This window comes from Lethenteron reissneri, chromosome 67, assembly GCF_015708825.2.
Source record: "Lethenteron reissneri isolate LAM-NWPU_2019-01 chromosome 67, ASM1570882v1, whole genome shotgun sequence".
Lineage (NCBI taxonomy): Eukaryota > Metazoa > Chordata > Hyperoartia > Petromyzontiformes > Petromyzontidae > Lethenteron > Lethenteron reissneri.
The window spans coordinates 511,203-530,397 of record NC_083845.1 but is presented as its reverse complement, the minus strand read 5'-3'; the positions used below and the strand labels follow the sequence as shown (position 1 = coordinate 530,397).

At 47.5% G+C, this 19,195-nt stretch overlaps 1 pseudogene; it reads left to right on the top strand.

Annotated features, from left to right (window-relative positions):
* The first annotated feature begins 1,920 nt into the window (after positions 1 to 1,920).
* On the top strand, positions 1,921 to 9,978 carry LOC133360070 (uncharacterized; annotated as a pseudogene).
* The last annotated feature ends 9,217 nt before the right edge of the window (positions 9,979 to 19,195 follow it).

Here is a 19,195-nt window from a genome sequence, read left to right as displayed (position 1 = left end):
AAAATAAAGCCATGAAAGTCAAACAACAACAACAACAGCCACAAGACACTTAGATTAAGCCATCAGTCTAACTCTGTACTACAACAACACAAACATGGCCAAACCAATACACTTTTCGAAATCACCAAAATAAAGCCACGAAAGCAATGAAAAAGCGATCATAAAAACTGTGACGGAATTTTCACAATAAACGGCATAAACAACATGTACTACCAAAACCTTGCATGAGCCACTCCACAACAACAATGGGAGTATTATACATTTTCAATGCACCTTTAAGATCAGCACACTAAATCAAAACACAGGTTACACTTTGTATCGATCATCTCCACTCGCCTTGCAGATGTCGAAGAGGCCATGCGCCTCGGCGTAGACTTCCAGATCAGGCGGCACACACAGCGGCCTCTGAGTAGCGTCCATTGCTGATGGCGGCGTCTCGCGTCTCCATGGCGACCACCGGCGGGGGGGCGGGGCTTCTCGCGTCTCCATGGCGACCACCGGGGGGGGGGCGGGGCTTCTCGCGTCTCCATGGCGACCACCGGCAGGGGGGGCGGGGCTTCTCGCGTATCCGTGGAGACCGTGGGCGGGGCGGGGCGTCTCCATGGCGACCACCGGAGAGGCGGGGCGTCTCCATGGCGACCGCCGGCGGGGCGGGGCGGGGCTTCTCGCGTATCCGTGGAGACCACTGGCGGGGCGGGGCGGGGCTTCTTGCGTATCCATGGAGACCACCGGCGGGGCGGGGCTCTCGCGTATCCGTGGAGACCACGGGCAGGGCGGGGCGGGGCGGGGCTTCTCGCGTATCCGTGGAGACCACCGGCGGGGCGGGGCAGGGCGGGGAGCCGGACGTGACGTTTGTGGCAGCCATCTTGGTGAGGGAGACGGTACGTTTTGTACTACGAGGTTCAAAGCAGCCCATCTTTGTCAGGGAAGATGTGTAAATAAAAGGGGGGAGGGGGGGGGTGAGAAATGTGACGTCACATGAAAATGCGCAACTTTAAATAAACATACAACACGTTCTACTTAATTAAATAGACTTTTTATAAATGTATATCCTACAACATCAGAGCGCAGCGCCACATTAAATACGCACTACAATGACAATAGTTTAAAGCGATTTGAAGCAATTTATTTTTTGGGGGGGGGGGGGGGCAGAGCTTTGTGACGTCATATTTGAGGTGGGGGGGTCTGACTTTTTGTGACCGCCGTGTGACGAAGGGGGGGGGGGTCAAAAATCGTCCAAAATCGTGTGACGTCATTTATGGACGGCCCCTAACTACAGGGATATTATTTTTTATACATTAAAATATACATACATATTATTTTTTATATATAAAAAAATAACTATTATTTTCTTATACGTAAAAAAATAATTTATTTTAGCTGAAACACTGCAACAAAATTTGTATCGACAGTCATTTTGATGGTGTCACCGTAGCGCTGCGGAAATGATCTCCAATTGAACGGCGAGCTCGGGGTGATGATGATGATGCTGCTGCTGCTGCACAGAGAGAGACGAGACAGGGAGAAAAAAAGAAGAGAGATCTTTCATCTAAAACAGCAAAGCATTGAAGACAAAAAACTTTAAGAAACGAAATGATGAACAAAGCAAAGTGGCGACGACACTGAGCATCTTCTTGTTTCGATTTAAAGCTTCTTTCGTGACTGCAGGGATTCATCTTCTTGGCTCTTTCGGTAAAGTCACGTAGAATGGAAATAATAAAATATTCAGACCTCTGTCTTCTCGACAGACCTGTTCTCCACCTGCGGACGGCCGCTTGCGTTGTGGCTGAAACGTCGTGAGAATTATTAAATGTTTTATTTTTATTATTTTATTATTTCCCTTCTACGTGACTTTACCGAAAGAACCAATAAGACATCTTCTGTTATTTCCTCCGATCGTAAAAAATTTTTTTTAAAGACATGGCGGAGAGCATCGCTCTGGCATTGCTGTTGGCGAGTTCGTATCGGACGGCAGCGACGTCGATTTGATGGGCGCCTCTGTCGAGCTGGCGTCCGTCTCGAACGTGGCTCTGACAATAGCGGCGGTGGTGGTGGTGGCAGACCGAGAGGCTCACGATGATGATGATGGGAGCCACCCTGGCCGAGCGCACACGTCGTACTCGGGAGCCACCTTCAGAGATTTCTACCGGGTGGAGCGTTCGACGTTCCAGGTCCGGACCCTCTACGCGGTGGTCACGGGCAGATCGTTGTGGTGCTTCGATGGCCGCGGCGGAGGGGGGGGTGCGATTGTTGTTAGTTTTTTTGTTGGTGATATGTCCGGCAGAGGGGTGGTCAACACATGACAACAATCAACAATGTAAAGAAAGTTATGCATTTTTTTGTTTAATGAAAAATCTTATCTTTACGTTGTTTTTTTTTTGTGTTTTTTTGTTGACATGTTCTGCATGGGGATGGTCAACAAATGACAACAATCAATACAAAGAAAAGTTATGCATTTTTTGTTTAATGAAAAATCTTATCTTTACGTTGTTTTTTTGTGTTTTTTGTTGACATGTTTCTGCATGGGATGATCAACAAATGACAACAATTAATACAAAGAAAAGTTATGCATTTTTTTGTTTAATGAAAAATCTTATCTTTACGTTGTTTTTTTGTGTTTTTTGTTGACATGTTCTGCATGGGGATGATCAACAAATGACAACAATTAATACAAAGAAAAGTTATGTATTTTTTTGTTTAATGAAAATCTTATCTTTACGTTGTTTTTTTGTGTTTTTTGTTGACATGTTCTGCATGGGGATGGTCAACAAATGACAACATTAATACAAAGAAAAGTTATGTATTTTTTTGTTTAATGAAAAATCTTATCTTTACGTTGTTTTTTTGTGTTTTTTGTTGACATGTTCTGCATGGGGATGATCAACAAATGACAACAATTAATACAAAGAAAAGTTATGTATTTTTTGTTTAATGAAAAATCTTATCTTACGTTGTTTTTTTGTGTTTTTTGTTGACATGTTCTGCATGGGGATGATCAACAAATGACAACAATTAATACAAAGAAAAGTTATGTATTTTTTTGTTTAATGAAAAATCTTATCTTTACGTTGTTTTTTTGTGTTTTTTGTTGACATGTTCTGCATGGGATGATCAACAAATGACAACAATTAATACAAAGAAAAGTTATGCATTTTTTTGTTTAATGAAAAATCTTATCTTTACGTTGTTTTTTTGTGTTTTTTGTTGACATGTTCTGCATGGGGATGATCAACAAATGACAACAATTAATACAAAGAAAAGTTATGTATTTTTTTGTTTAATGAAAAATCTTATCTTTACGTTGTTTTTTTGTTGTTTTTTGTTGACATGTTCTGCATGGGGATGATCAACAAATGACAACAATTAATACAAAGAAAAGTTATGTATTTTTTTGTTTAATGAAAAATCTTATCTTTACGTTGTTTTTTGTGTTTTTTGTTGACATGTTTCTGCATGGGGATGATCAACAAATGACAACAATTAATACAAAGAAAAGTTATGCATTTTTTTGTTTAATGAAAAATCTTATCTTTACGTTGTTTTTTGTGTTTTTGTTGACATGTTCTGCATGGGGATGATCAACAAATGACAACAATTAATACAAAGAAAAGTTATGTATTTTTTTGTTTAATGAAAAATCTTATCTTTACGTTGTTTTTTTGTGTTTTTTGTTGACATGTTCTGCATGGGGATGGTCAACAAATGACAACAATTAATACAAAGAAAAGTTATGTATTTTTTTTGTTTAATGAAAATCTTATCTTTACGTTGTTTTTTTGTGTTTTTTGTTGACATGTTCTGCATGGGGATGATCAACAAATGACAACAATTAATACAAAGAAAAGTTATGGTATTTTTTTGTTTAATGAAAAATCTTATCTTTACGTTGTTTTTTGTGTTTTTTGTTGACATGTTCTGCATGGGGATGGTCAACAAATGACAACAATTAATACAAAGAAAAGTTATGTATTTTTTTGTTTAATGAAAAATCTTATCTTTACGTTGTTTTTTTTGTGTTTTTTGTTGACATGTTCTGCATGGGGATGGTCAACAAATGACAACAATTAATACAAAGAAAAGTTATGTATTTTTTTGTTTAATGAAAAATCTTATCTTTACGTTGTTTTTTTGTGTTTTTTGTTGACATGTTCTGCATGGGGATGGTCAACAAATGACAACAATTAATACAAAGAAAAGTTATGCATTTTTTTTGTTTAATGAAAAATCTTTTCTGTACGTTGTTTTTTTTGTTCGTTGTTAGTTTTTTTGTTGACAGATGTCCTGCATGGGGATGATCAACAAAATGAAAACAATCAACAATACAAAGAAAAGTTATGCATTTTTTTTGTTTAAAGAAAAATATTTTCTTTACGTTTTTTTGTGTTGGTTGTTAGTTTTTTTGTTGACATGTTCTGCATGGGGATGATCAACAAATGACAATATAAAGAAAAGTTATGCATTTTTTTGTTTAAAGAAAAAATCTTTTCTTTATGTAGTTTTTTGTGTTTGTTGTTACTTTTTGTTGACATGTCCAGCATGGGGATGATCAACAAATGACAACAACCAACAATACAAAGAAAAGTTATGTGTTTTTTTAAAAGAAAAATCTTTTCTGTACGTTGTTTTTTTGTGTTCGTTGTTAGTTTAATGTTGACATGTCCTGCATGGGGATGATCAACAAATGACAACAACCAACAATACAAAGAAAAGTTATGCATTTTTTTGTTTAATGAAAATTCGTTTTTAAGTCTGCTCAGCTGCACGCGGATGGCTTCGACGGACGAACATTTTACGAATATTAAGTATCGAGATTTGTTTTCACAATTTTTAAGGGCCCACCCCACCCCCGCTTCCTCTTTGTTGTGTGTACATTGTGTGGAACTTCTTTCGCACCGTACGTTTCCAACCGTGCTCATCGGAGGTGCAGTGTGTAGTCTGAGTTGTGTTAGTCTATGGGCAGTATTGAGTCTATGGGCAGTGTTGAGTCTATGGGCAGTGTTGAGTCTATGGGCAGTGTTGGGTCTATGGTGCAGTGTTGAGTCTATGGGCAGTGTTGAGTCTATGGGCAGTGTTGAGTCTATGGGCAGTGTTGGGTCTATGGTGCAGTGTTGAGTCTATGGGCAGTGTTGAGTCTATGGTGCAGTGTTGAGTCTATGGGTAGTGTTGAGTCTATGGTGCAGTGTTGGGTCTATGGTGCAGTGTGAGTCTATGGGCAGTGTTGAGTCTATGGTGCAGTGTTGAGTCTATGGGTAGTGTTGAGTCTATGGGCAGTGTTGAGTCTATGGTGCAGTGTTGGGTCTATGGTGCAGTGTTGAGTCTATGGGTAGTGTTGAGTCCTATGGTGGCAGTGTTGAGTCTATGGGTAGTGTTGAGTCTATGGGTAGTGTTGAGTCTATGGGCAGTGTTGAGTCTATGGGCAGTGTTGAGTCTATGGGCAGTGTTGAGTCTATGGGCAGTGTTGAGTCTATGGGCAGTGGTTGAGTCTATGGGCAGTGTGGAGTCTATGGGCAGTGTTGAGTCTATGGGTAGTGTTGAGTCTATGGGCAGTGTTGAGTCTATGGGTGGTGTTGAGTCTATGGGTGGTGTTGAGTCTATGGGTAGTGTTGAGTCTATGGGTAGTGTTGAGTCTATGGGCAGTGTTAGTATATGGGCAGTGTTGAGTCTATGGTAGTGTTGAGTCTAGGGCAGTGTTGAGTATATGGGCAGTGGTGAGCTATGGGCAGTGTTAGTCTATGTGTAGTGTGAGTCTATGGGCAGCAGTGTTGAGTCTATGGGCAGTGCTGAGTCTATGGCAGTGCTGAGTCTATGGGCAGTGCTGAGTCTATGGGCAGTGTTGAGTTCTATGGGCAGTGTTGAGTCTATGGGGCAGTGTTGTGAGTCTATGGTGCAGTGTTGAGTCTATGTGCAGTGTTGAGTCTATGGGTAGTGTGAGTTATGGCAGTGTTGAAGTCTATGGGCAGTGTTGAGTCTATGGGCAGTGTTGAGTCTATGGGCAGTGTTGAGTCTATGGGCAGTGTTGAGTCTATGGGCAGTGTTGAGCCTATGGCCAGTGTTGAGTCTATGGGCAGTGTTGAGTCTATGGGCAGTGGTGAGTCTATGGGCAGTGTTGAGTCTATGGCAGTGTTGAGTCTATGGGCAGTGTTGAGTCTATGGGCAGTGTTGAGTCTATGGGTAGTGTTGAGTCTATGGGTAGTTGTTGAGTCTATGGGCAGTGTTGAGTCTATGGGCAGTGTGTGAGTCTATGGGCAGTGTTGAGTCTATGGGTAGTGTTGAGTCTATGGGCAGTGTTGAGTCTATGGTGCAGTGTTGAGTCTATGGGCAGTGTTGAGGTCTATGGGCAGTGTTGAGTTCTATGGGCAGTGTTGAGTCTATGGGCAGTGTTGAGTCTATGGGCAGTGTTGAGTCTAAGGTGCAGTGTTGAGTCTATGGGCAGTGTTGAGTCTATGGGTAGTGTTGAGTTTATGGGCAGTGTTGAGTCTATAGGCAGTGTTGAGTCTATGGTGCAGTGTTGAGTCTATGGGCAGTGTTGAGTTTATGGGCAGTGTTGAGTCTATGGGTAGTGTTGAGTATATGGGCAGTGTTGAGTCTATGGGTAGTGTTGAGTCTATGGGTAGTGTTGAGTCTATGGTGCAGTGTTGAGTCTATGGCAGTGTTGAGTCTATGGGCAGTGTTTAGTCTATGGGCAGTGTTGAGTCTATGGGTAGTGTTGAGTCTATGGGTAGTGCTGAGTCTATGAGCAGTGTTGAGTCTATGGGCAGTGTTGAGTCTATGGGCAGTGTTGAGTCTATGGGCAGTGTTGAGTCTATGGGCAGTGTTTAGTCTATGGGCAGTGTTGAGTTTATGGGTAGTGTTGAGTCTATGGGTAGTGCTGAGTCTATGGGCAGTGTTGAGTCTATGGACAGTGTTGAGTCTATGGGTAGTGTTGAGTCTATGTGCAGCGTTGAGTCTATGGGCAGTGTTGAGTCTATGGGCAGTGCTGAGTCTATGGGCAGTGTTGAGTGTATGGGTAGTGTTAGTCTATGTGCAGTGTTGAGTCTATGGGCAGTATTTAGTTTATGGGCAGTGTTGAGTCTATGGGGAGTGTTGAGTCTATGTGCAGTGTTGAGTCTATGGGCAGTGTTGAGTCTATGTGCAGTGTTGAGTCTATGGGCAGTGTTAGTCTATGTGCAGTGTAGTCTATGGGCAGTGTTAGTCTATGTGCAGTGTAGTCTATGGGCAGTGTTAGTCTATGGGCAGTATGTACGTATGCTAATCGTTGGTGCGAGGCGATGCTTGTATCTGCACCTATGCAACTACATGGTTAGGGTTGAACAGCCTGGGTTAATATTAAGAATACTGTATAGCAATGCGACTGAAAATTAAAGAGTTGGCCGTGAGCGGGAATCAAACTCGGGTCGCCGGGTTCGTAACACAGCGCATGAACCGCTATACTACCACATACGTACAAAACAAACACAGATCCCCTTCACAAACTATTGGGGCAAGTGCTGTTAGCGAGTAGCACCTATGAAGGCCGGAACGGCACACGAGGGGTGTCGGTGGCGAGCACCACGCCCGACCGCCTTTGTCTCCTTCGTGGCGATGTTTACACACCGCACCAGGTACTCATTTGAGGCTGAGTCGACCTAGGGGAGGCCAAGGACCGGTTCAGATAATCGTCACTGGTATTGGCCGTGAGCGGTAAATCGAACTCGGGTCGCCGGGTTCGCAGCGCGCTAACCGCTGCGCCACCGCTCCCCACTGCACAAACACACCCACCCGTACCTTGAATACACCTTTGAAATGATCTTGTGTTTTGTAAAGATTTTCCACTCGTATCGCCGTTACGATAACCCAAGGCCGTAGCCATGGAGTCAACATTGGGGGGGACCAAATCTCCCTGGGCCCCCCCCCCCCCAGAAAAAAAAATCTAAATGAAAAAACTAATTTCCTGCCGAAAATATGAAAAAAATTCACTAACACATAGGATGGACTTTTAATTTACTTTTTTACAATAATGTCTAATAGTGTATTGTATTACATTGCTCTGTTTTATTTTTTACCTTTTATTTTTTCATTGTATGTAAATGGCAGAGATTAGGAATTAATAAAGTACAACCATAACCACAATCAAATTAACAGAAATCTATTTGATAGCAATATACTGGGTGTGACATTTTGAGCATATTGAAAATTGGGGGGGGGATGTGCCCCACCCCCAATTTCTATAATAATTACGGCCTTGCGATAACCCCATTTGTACTCTTGTCTTCATCGCAGACTCTGTGCGAGCGTTTGGCGCCACAATTCGCCAACAGAAGCGTGGGCATGGAAAAGAAAATCCTGTGCTCCCTTTGGTTGTTGGGCAACCAGGAGTCGTTTCAAGACGTTGCCAAGCGCTTCGGGATGGGAAAAGGAACGTTGCACTACGTGTTCCGCAGCGTAGCGCAGGCTCTCTCCAAGTGCCAAGCGGAGGCCATTCAGTGGCCTTCCGTCGACCAGTTGGCCAACGTCGCCAAAGGATTTCGAGACAAAAGCGGATTTCCCGGCGTCGTCGGAGCTCTGGGCGGAACGCACGTCCCCATTCGCGGACCGCCGTCGTGCAGGAACGCGTACGTCAACAGGAGCGGCTTCCCCAGCATTCACCTGCAAGCGGTTTGCGACAGCAGCCTCAGGTTCCTGGACGTAGACACGGGGCGGCCGGGATCCACGGAGGGTGCCGAGGCCTTGAGGAAGAGCTCGCTGTGGAGTCGCCTCGAGGGCCTACGCACGATGGACTACCATCTGCTGGCGGACTCGGCATACCCACTGGAAACTTTCCTGTTATCGCCGTACACAGACGACGGACATCTCAGCGAGCTTCAGAGGAACTACAACGAGGTCCACGGCTCAGCGAGGGCGGATATCGAGAGAGCTTTTGGGCTACTCAGGCGCAAGTGGAGGAGGCTCAAGTACCTCGACATGACGGCGGTCGCTCACATCCCAGCCGTTATCAGTGCCGCGTGCGTGCTTCACAATTTCTTGATCGACATCGAGAGGTTGAGCGGGGATGAGACGGACCCGGAGACAGAGCCGGAGACGCACAACGACGATGGAAATCCAGGATGCGCTAACCAGGACGTTGACCCGACCGCTGCGAGTAAAAGAGATGGGATTGCTCGTACGTTGGCCACGACTCCATTCAGAACTTCGAGAACCAGCCCTGAGTAAACGCTTGCAAGTGTTGTAAATGATGCACTTGGCGGAATTCATTGAAAAGCAGTCGGCGATCGATGAGCCAGCACTCACCGATTCGTGTGTACGTGTGTACGTGTGTATGTGTGTATGTTGAAACCCTTTTGCACCACGTAGCCAACCGTGCTAATCGGAGGTGCAGGGGAAGGACAACAAACTAAACACAAAAAGCAATCTTTGACGATTCACTCCAATCCCTCGCTCGTCGGCGGTCAGTCGCCTCCACGTTTCCCTTCCCTTCTATCGCTACGACGCACGTCGCAGCGAGGTCGTCACTCGGGCGAGTCAGCGCGGGACAAGAAGTAAACGATAAACTAAACCATACTCTTTGGTTCTTTCGGTAAAGTCACGTAGGTAGAAAATTAATAGATCACGACGTTTCGATCGCAACGCAAGCAACCGTCATCGGTTGAGACAAACAGCAGCAGAACTTCTGACGTAGGAGAAAGAGCTGCTGCAACAAGAGGTTATATATGATTTGGTGGGCCCAACCCAAGGGTAAGTGGGCGGAGCTAGAGAAGGAATCTGTACGTAAATGTAAGAGAACACGTTCCTTCGGAGTGGGCAGGTAGGAACTTGGTTGGACAGCGCATTCGTGCACGACAGACAAATATGCACGAAAGACAGACAAATAATCCCTGGTGAGCAGTGTGGAACCTGTTGTTCCTACCTGTAGAAAAGATCACTTGACTTGAGGTAGCCAGGCACCCAGCCAGGTAGCCAGCCCCCTTAACTATCGGCCCCTCCCCCTTGCTTAGGCCCCTCCCCTTACCCCCCCCTCCTCTGACCCCCCCCCCCCCCTCAGGCCCCTCTGCTGACTCCCCCTTCCTTAGGCCCCTCCCCTGACCCTCCTCCCTTAGGCCCCTCCCCTCTCCGTATCCGGCAGTAAGTCTCCACCAATCAAAGAGCTGTTTGTATTATATATTTATTTATGCATGACAGACAAAAAATCCCTGGTGGGCAGTGTGGAACATATTGTTCCTTCCTGTAACACTTAACCTAGGATTGGGCCCATCAAAACCATATATAACTTGTTGCAGCAGTTCTCCTGCTGTTTGTTTCACCCGATGACGGTTGCTTGCGTTGCGATCGAAACGTCGTGATCTATTAATTTTCTCTACCTACGTGACTTTACCGAAAGCTTCAAATCAAGATTATAAACTAAACTATTTGTATTTTACGAGGTAAGGCCCCACCGAGTTATATCGCTCTTTTTGAGCAGCGACCTGGCCACGAATGACAGAGCAACGAAGCGTCTTATCACGTGGAAATGTCTAGCAGCCAAATACTCTTAAAGCACACATTCATTCTAAATTTGAAGGGGAAAAACCAGAGGACCCAAAGAAAAAAAATCCACGGGGAGAGAGACACGCAAACTCCAAATATACAGCAGGCATTGTCGAGGGTCGGGATCGAATGCACTAACTCCTGTATACCTGGCGAGGTAGCTAACATCTCGTCACCATGGCGGTCGGGGTCCTGACGGTATCGGGAGGCTTTCATACGGCGTTATATTGACAAGGAACCATAGCAAGCAGTCCTTCACGTACACAGAGCGGAGAAGCCACGGACATGAACCCGAGGAGATATGAAGCCGATTTAAAGCTTTCATGACTGCAGGGATTCATCTTCTTGGTTATTTCGGTAAAGTCATCACGTAGAAGGGAATTAATAAAATAATAAAAATGAAACATACTAAAATAAAAAAATGTAAATAAAATATAAATCTTTTCGATTTAAAGCTTTCATGACTGCAGGGATTCATCTTCTTGGTTATTTCGGTAAAGTCGCGTAGAAGGGACATAATAAAATACAATTCTCACGACGTTTCGGCCACAATGCAAGCAGCCGTCTGCAGGTGAAGAACAGAACAAGACGTTGTCTTTCCGACAGCCCTGTTCTTCACCTGAGGACGGCTGCTTGCGTTGTGGCCGAAACGTCGTGAGAATTGTATTTTATTATGTTTTATTATTTTATTATTTCCCTTCTACGTGACTTTACCGAAAGAACCAAGAAGAGGTATGAAGCCGTGTAGAACACCCGAGCACATTGAGAACTCTTTACCTTTCACGGTTTTAAAACAACAGTTCGCGCACCTGAATATCCGCACGCTGATCCTTTCATAGATACCCCAACTGATGGTCGAACGCCAAATCGGACTGACTGTTGTCGTATGGATGTTGAACTTCTTTTACGCAGTACGTGGCCAACCATACTAATCGGAGGAAGGATAAAATGAATGTAGGACAAGTTAAAAGACTTGGTTGGAAGCATATGCAGAGTTTTAAATAAAATGCAGTTTGCTCTATAAAGTCTCGTTATTTCAGCGGTGTACCTATAAATGGATCGCCGTGTATGAAATTGCGATAATGCCCAAGAGTGAAATCCATGCAATGCGAGCGGTTACAACAACACTTCTTTATTTACCAATTGAAACACATTTGTTCATACGCAGTAACTCCGTCAAATACCAAACACTTCATACAAGGCCAGAGGTCGCAAACCGGGTAGCCGATACCCGTACCCTACCCGATACCCGTACCCTACCCGATACTCGTACCCGGCCAGGTACGGGTACGGGTACCCGTTTGCGACCCTGGTGCAGCCGGGTACGGGTACGGGTAGGCCGTGAGTCACTGGTGAGTAACCGTTTGTCACTCATTTCGGGTAGGGTACGGGTAGGGAACGGGTACCCGTACCCGGCCGGGTACGGGTACCCATTTGCGACCCTGGTGCGGCCGGGTACGGGTACGGGTAAGGAATCAAAACCCGTTTGCGACCTCTGTACAAGGCTCTCTTGCACAGCACAGCGGCGTAGCTCTCCTGAGTGTGCAGGCACTGCAGCTGCACCAAGGGCCATAGTGGACTCGTCATTGCATTCCTTGCACCAGGGCCCATGCCAACCACTCTTAACACCTCTCCTATTTAAAATAACTCAAGTCATTCATTCACCGAGGTCATATGTACGTTGAACTTCTTTCGCACCGTACGTAGCCAACCGTGATCATTGGGAGGCGCGGGGGAAGGACAACCAACTAAAAGACAAAAAGCAGTTTCTAGACGACGATTTGAAAGTGCGTGGCTCCGGTGGCTTCCTGTCGGAAGGAAGCGCATCTGAAAGCGCCGCGCACAATGCAGTTGACCCGTCTTTGTTCGATGGCTCAGTCAAAAGCCGCTTGCGAGGATGACCGGAATCTGCGCCGTGATTAACGCTTCTTGAGATCGGCAAGGAATTGTGGTTCGTTTGCGGCAAGCACTTTGTGTGAATGAGTGCAACCTTATGATGACGTATTGGTTCGGCAAGCCAGAAGCCAATGCAGCTCAGCGAGCACTGGACGGACCACGGTCGGATCTTGCAGTACCCGTCACGACACGTGACGCAGCAGCTTGGTAACTTGGTAATGTTTTTGATCGTGTATAACTCTTCATTCTCACTGTGCACTTATTAAATCGCAGTCCTTATCCTTAGAAAACTGGTGCCCAAGAAAACTGAAGGTAGTACACTCCTCTGCCGACAACCACCTCTTTCTTCTTGGTTCTTTCGGTAAAGTCACGTAAAAGGGAAGTAATAAAATAATACAAATAAAACATAATAAAATACAATTATTACGACGTTTCGGCCACAACACAAGCAGCCGTCCTCAGGTGAAGCCAGCGCTCTTTCAGACAGCTGTGTCTGCTTGTGTTGCGGCCGTAACGTCGTGAGAATTATTTTATTGTTTTATTTTTATAATTTTATTATTTCCCTTCTACGTGACTTTACCGAAAGAACCAAGAAGATGAATCCCTGCAGTCACGAAAGCTTTAAATCGAAATTTAACCACCTGTTTGCTGTCTCTTGTTATCGGTCGTGTAACACGGCGTGTGTCACATGACACAGCGGACTGCTGCTCATTTGTGTTGTGTACGTACACTGAACTTCTTTCGCACTATGTAGCCAATCGTCCCAAATCGGAGGTGCAGTGTTGAGTCTATGGGTAGTGTTGAGTCTATGGGCAGTGTTGAGTCTATGGTGCAGTGTTGAGTCTATGGGCAGTGTTGAGTCTATGGGCAGTGTTGAGTCTATGGGCAGTGTTGAGTCTATGGGCAGTGTTGAGTCTATGGGCAGTGTTGAGTCTATGGACTGTGTTGAGTCTATGGGCAGTGTTGAGTCTATGGGTAGTGTTGAGTCTATGGGCGGTGTTGAGTCTATGGGCGGTGTTGAGTCTATGGGCAGTGTTGAGTCTATGGGGCAGTGTTGAGCCTATGGGTAGTGTTGAGTCTATGGGTAGTGTTGAGTCTATGGGCAGTGTTGAGTCTATGGGTAGTGTTGAGTCTATGGGTAGTGTTGAGTCTATGGGCAGTGTTGAGTCTATGGGCAGTGTTGAGTCTATGGGTAGTGTTGAGTCTGTGGGCAGTATTGAGTCTATGGGCAGTGTTGAGTCTATGGGCAGTGTTGAGTCTATGGTGCAGTGTTGAGTCTATGGGTAGTGTTGAGTCTATGGGCAGTGTTGAATCTATGGGCAGTGTTGAGTCTATGGGCAGTGTTGAGTCTATGGGCAGTGTTGAGTCTATGGGCAGTGTTGAGTCTATGGGCAGTGTTGAGTCTATGGGTAGTGTTGAGTCTATGGGCAGTGTTGAGTCTATGGGCAGTGTTGAGTCTATGGGCAGTGTTGAGTCTATGGACTGTGTTGAGTCTATGGGCAGTGTTGAGTCTATGGGTAGTGTTGAGTCTATGGGCGGTGTTGAGTCTATGGGCGGTGTTGAGTCTATGGGCAGTGTTGAGTCTATGGGGCAGTGTTGAGCCTATGGGTAGTGTTGAGTCTATGGGTAGTGTTGAGTCTATGGGCAGTGTTGAGTCTATGGGTAGTGTTGAGTCTATGGGTAGTGTTGAGTCTATGGGCAGTGTTGAGTCTATGGGCAGTGTTGAGTCTATGGGTAGTGTTGAGTCTATGGGCAGTGTTGAGTCTGTGGGCAGTATTGAGTCTATGGGCAGTGTTGAGTCTATGGTGCAGTGTTGAGTCTATGGGTAGTGTTGAGTCTATGGGCAGTGTTGAATCTATGGGCAGTGTTGAGTCTATGGGCAGTGTTGAGTCTATGGGCAGTGTTGAGTCTATGGGCAGTGTTGAGTCTATGGGTAGTGTTGAGTCTATGGGCAGTGTTGAGTCTATGGGCAGTGTTGAGTCTATGGGTAGTGTTGAGTCTATGGGCAGTGTTGAGTCTATGGGCAGTGTTGAGTCTATGGGAATTGTGTATGTATGTGGAACTTCTTTCGCAACATACGTAGCCAACCGTGCCAATTGGAGGCGCGGATGTGGTTTGACCAACCGTACTTGCGGTTTGAGATATCTTCACGGGCACACCGGTTTCATTACTCGCTCTGCTCCTCACTCGTCGGTGACTTGAGTCGCCGTTACCGCGCAAAACCAATTACTTTTAAGAAGCAATAAAAATATATATGTAGACGAAGGATCCTTGCGTCTTCACCTACATTCTGCGTGGACAATGTACATGTGTGTTGCATGACTGATGTTTTTGTTTTATTCAGGCCCGCCCCCACCCCACCGTTACCCCAGATAATTAACCCTTTCCCATTCCGATGACGTAGCTGCACGTCATCGGTTTTCCTTCCAATGACAATATTTAAAATGAGATTTCTTCATCGGTACATCTTCCCCGAGACTCCCACAAGGCCACACGGGAGGGCGTGTGGCACAGTTTGGCGCCGACCATCGTAGAGTGTGGCGGTCGTGCCGCTGCGGTTCTCTGCGGCGAGTGCGATGTCTTGAAAACAGCGGCGCAACTGCTACTACGCCTCTCTAAATAAAATGAACGCTGAACCAGTTGCACGTTCCGAGATTCGGCGGTGAACGGGACCCCGACCCTGCAACTTGCAGACTTTTCGGAACGAGAAAGGGGTTAACGAGCTGACCGTAGGCGTACACCTTGTAATGCGCACGTAAAAAACTGCGAAACCCGTGTAAAGATCTCCGTACATTTCCGGTACCCCCTCGCGGCTTTGCGTCTTTGGGTGGCCATCCTACCACCTTCCCATCACCGCTAGAGCCAGGCCCTGTTACATACGGAGCGCTCCTAGCGCCCGCCATCGGGACACGAGCCTCCTCCGACCTACTGCTGTCGATGTCTCACACTTCCGACGCGGCAAACGAGCCGTTCTCCCGGGCGTCCGCGGCAAAGGGCCGTTCTACCGGGCGTCCGTGCAGCCGCCGCTGCCCGTCCGCGTGTCCCTGGCGGTGATCTTGGGCCTCAGCATCGCCAGGCTGATGAGGATGGCCTCCTGTGGGCGGCACGTGGTCCCACACAAGAACAGCGTCGGCACGATTTAAAACTATTCAGGCGTGTTTTAAATAATCTATTACATTGTTTTACCGGGTAAGGCCCACTGCAGCTGTATAGATATTTTTCCGAAGCGACCTGGCTGTCACAAATGATAGCTCAACGAAGTGGATTATCGCGTGGAAATGTAGAGCAGCCAAACGCTCTAAAATGCGTGATGTCGATTCTAAATATGATGGGTTAAAACCAGAGGACCCTGAAAAAAATCCACGCGACACAGGGAGAGAGACACGCAAACTACAAATATACAGCAGGCATTCAGGGTCGGGATCGAACCCAACGACCCCTGCATACCAGGCGAGGTAGTCAACATCTTCCACCAAAGTGCGTTTGATGATTTATTTAGCACGCACGCGGTGCTGAGACCATGATTTGCTGAATTCAGTCACCACCGGTTGGATCACTCGCTGGTGACGTCAATGCTGAATCCATTGCCCCCCAGCCACTTAGGCCATACACATAACATCGATGGACTGATGATAAACAGCCCTTTATCCATCCACTTTAATTAACCTCATGTACATTACCGCAGTACAGGGGTATACATAGGCTACAGAGTTCAAAAGCACGTGCATTCATCATGACCCGTCGGCAAATCTGATTTCCCATTACAAAACTGGAAAGTAAGTATTTTTTGATAATTGTTTTTTTACCCTTCTATCTGGCAACAAAACTGACACCTTTTTTACAAGGAGTCATGTTTGCATATACCACAATACCTGCAGTCATAATGCAAACAAAAACATAACTCTGATAATGTATGCACTGTCCTTGAAGTTTATTGGTCCACACCCGAGACAGCTTTCCTTAGAGCCTAGTCTCACCAATTATCATATTTTTTACTGGCAAATGAGGTTCCAATGGTGTAAATGCTTACCCCGAGCTCTCTTACTCTGATGGTGCATTGTCTTTGAGTTGTGCGCCTTTTTGGCGTCATCTGGTCCAACCCATGTGAGACTAGGCTCTAAGGAAAGCTGTCTCAGGTGTGGACCAATCAACTTCAAGGACAGTGCATATCATCAGAATTATGTTTTTTGTTAGCATTATGACTGCAGGTATTGTGGTCTATGCAAACATGACTCCTTGGTAAAAAAGGTGTCAGTTTTGTTGCCAGATAGAAGGGTAAAAAACCAATTATCATATTTTACTGGCAAATGAGGTTCCATGGTTGTAAGTATGTTTTGTCGATGCAGTAGCGTTGCGTGGTTAGTCAATGGACCCGCGCCCCACGACCACTGGCCACCCAACGACCCACCAGGCTGGCTGGCGAGAAATGATTGCGTATTCGGCGATGCGACAGGGCCGGCCGTGACACTGGCAGGCCGCATCGAGGCCTCACCTCGGTGCGGATGGTGCGGCTCGCCTGCCGGGGCAGGTATTGAGGTAGCAGGTGGAGAGGAGGCTCGGCTCGGGCGACGCGAAGCCTCCCGGAGCGCTCGCGCCAGCTCGACTCCAGCCCCTGCAGCCCGCCAAAAACCCAGCAGCAGGTGCCTGTGGGGTTGTCAAAGACAAAGATCCACCCCCCAAGGTGTAGCCTTAATAGACCTGGCGGTGAGAGTGCTGTTAGCGGAGGAGCAGTTATGAAGGCCGGAAGGGGCACACAGAAGGGGTGGTTGGCCGCATGATGCCCGGGCCCTTGTATTTGTCTCCCGGTGCTGATGTTCACACACCGCACCAGGCGCTCGCTTCAGGCCGAGTCGACCCTGTGGGACGCGCACGCGACCACACACCGCAACGCACAGCGCCATCCGACGAGACCTCTTGAGACGAGGTCACGATAACGCTCGTGAAGATGACCCAACGCTCGTGACGGTTTTGTACGTATGTACGTCGAACTCCTTTCGCACCGCACGTAGCCAACCGTGCTATCTGAGGTGCGCTTAAACAAAACTGGCTACACGTGTTGTGCGTTAAGACCACGCGTGAGACGATTAATATTATTAAGGGCTGTTGCCGTTCATTAAACACTGCTACATTCGACACTTAAGCTCACACCAGAGGTAGGTGCTCTCTATTCCTTGGTCCTTACCCCGGACCCCCAACACTGTTGTCCTACTCTCGGCTACCCCTTGGGGCTCTCTCACTCGTCTGCCCGGGACGGGGGTTCATCCAACACCACCCAGCGACGAGGAGAGAGAAGCCTCTTCTCAGGCGATCCTTACTGAATACTTGGGGCCCTATTCTTGGCTATCCCCTCGGCTCTCCCACTCGTTTTCCCGGGACGGGGGTTCAGCCAACATCGCCCTGCGACGAGGAGGGAGAGACCTCATCCAGCCGATCCTTTCCCTGGCTCACCACAAAGACCCTGCCTTCGTCACGGGGTCCCCCTTAAATACCCCTTTGGCGGCTCCTCCCCCTAGCTCGGACCCGCCTTTGTTCCCGAAGGTACCCCCTTACAGCACCCGTGACGTCATCCTCGGCTGTCAGCCCGCTCGCACCTCCTGTTGGCCCCATCATGGTTCCTCACAATACTCCTCTACACACGGATCCAATGGTGACCCAAGACATGGGAGACACACGTCCAAGCGAAATATAAAAATGTATTTCGTCCTGACACAGCAGTTACCGGGTCGGCTTTCACACTGCTAATTAAATGCTTGATAAAAACAGCTGGATAGCGCTACGTCCACGCATATGCATGACCTTTTCCAACCTGGTTAGTTAATAATAGTTATACGTATAAAGCACGTTTCTTGAGGGATCTCAAAGCGCTACAGTAGACACTCAGCACAACTCGCGAAGCTAATCACGAAGACACGGAAAAATAATGTGAATGCGACGAACCATTTCTGATTTCGCAAAAAAGCTGAATAATCGGAGGTGTCCAGATACATTTTAAGATGCCGAGGGCCCTCAGTACGAATACGGCAGACCATCACCCACCCACCCCCACTCACCCCCACTCACCACCCACCCCCACTCACCACCCACACGGCCACTACCACCCACCACCGCCACCCACCACCGACACCCATCACCACCACTACCCATCCATCACCACCACCCACCACCACCCATCCACCACCACCACCACACACTACCACCCATCACCCACCACCACCCACTACCACCCACCACCACCACCCACCACCACCATCACCCATCCACCACCACCCACACCACCAACTACCACCACACCACCCATCCATCACCCATCCATCACCACCCATCACCCGACCACCACCACCATCCATCCATCATCACCACCACCCACCACCACCCACCACCCACCCCCACTCACCACCCACCACCACCCACCCCCACTCACCACAGCCACCCATCACCCACCACCACCCATCCATCACCACCACCCGTCCACCGCCACCACCCACCGCCACCCCCACCACCACACCACCACCGCCACCCATCCACCACCCACCACCACCCACCACCCACCACCACCACCACCCACCACCACCACCCATCCACCACCACCACCCACCACCACCCATCCACCGCGACCACGCACCGCCACCCCTCACCACCACCACCCACCACCGCCACCCACCACCCCACCTACCACCACCACCACCCCACCACCACCACCACCACCACCATCCCACCACACCCACCACCCCACCCCCCCACCCACCACCCCCCATCCACCGCCACCACCCACCGCCACCCCTCACACCACCACCACCCG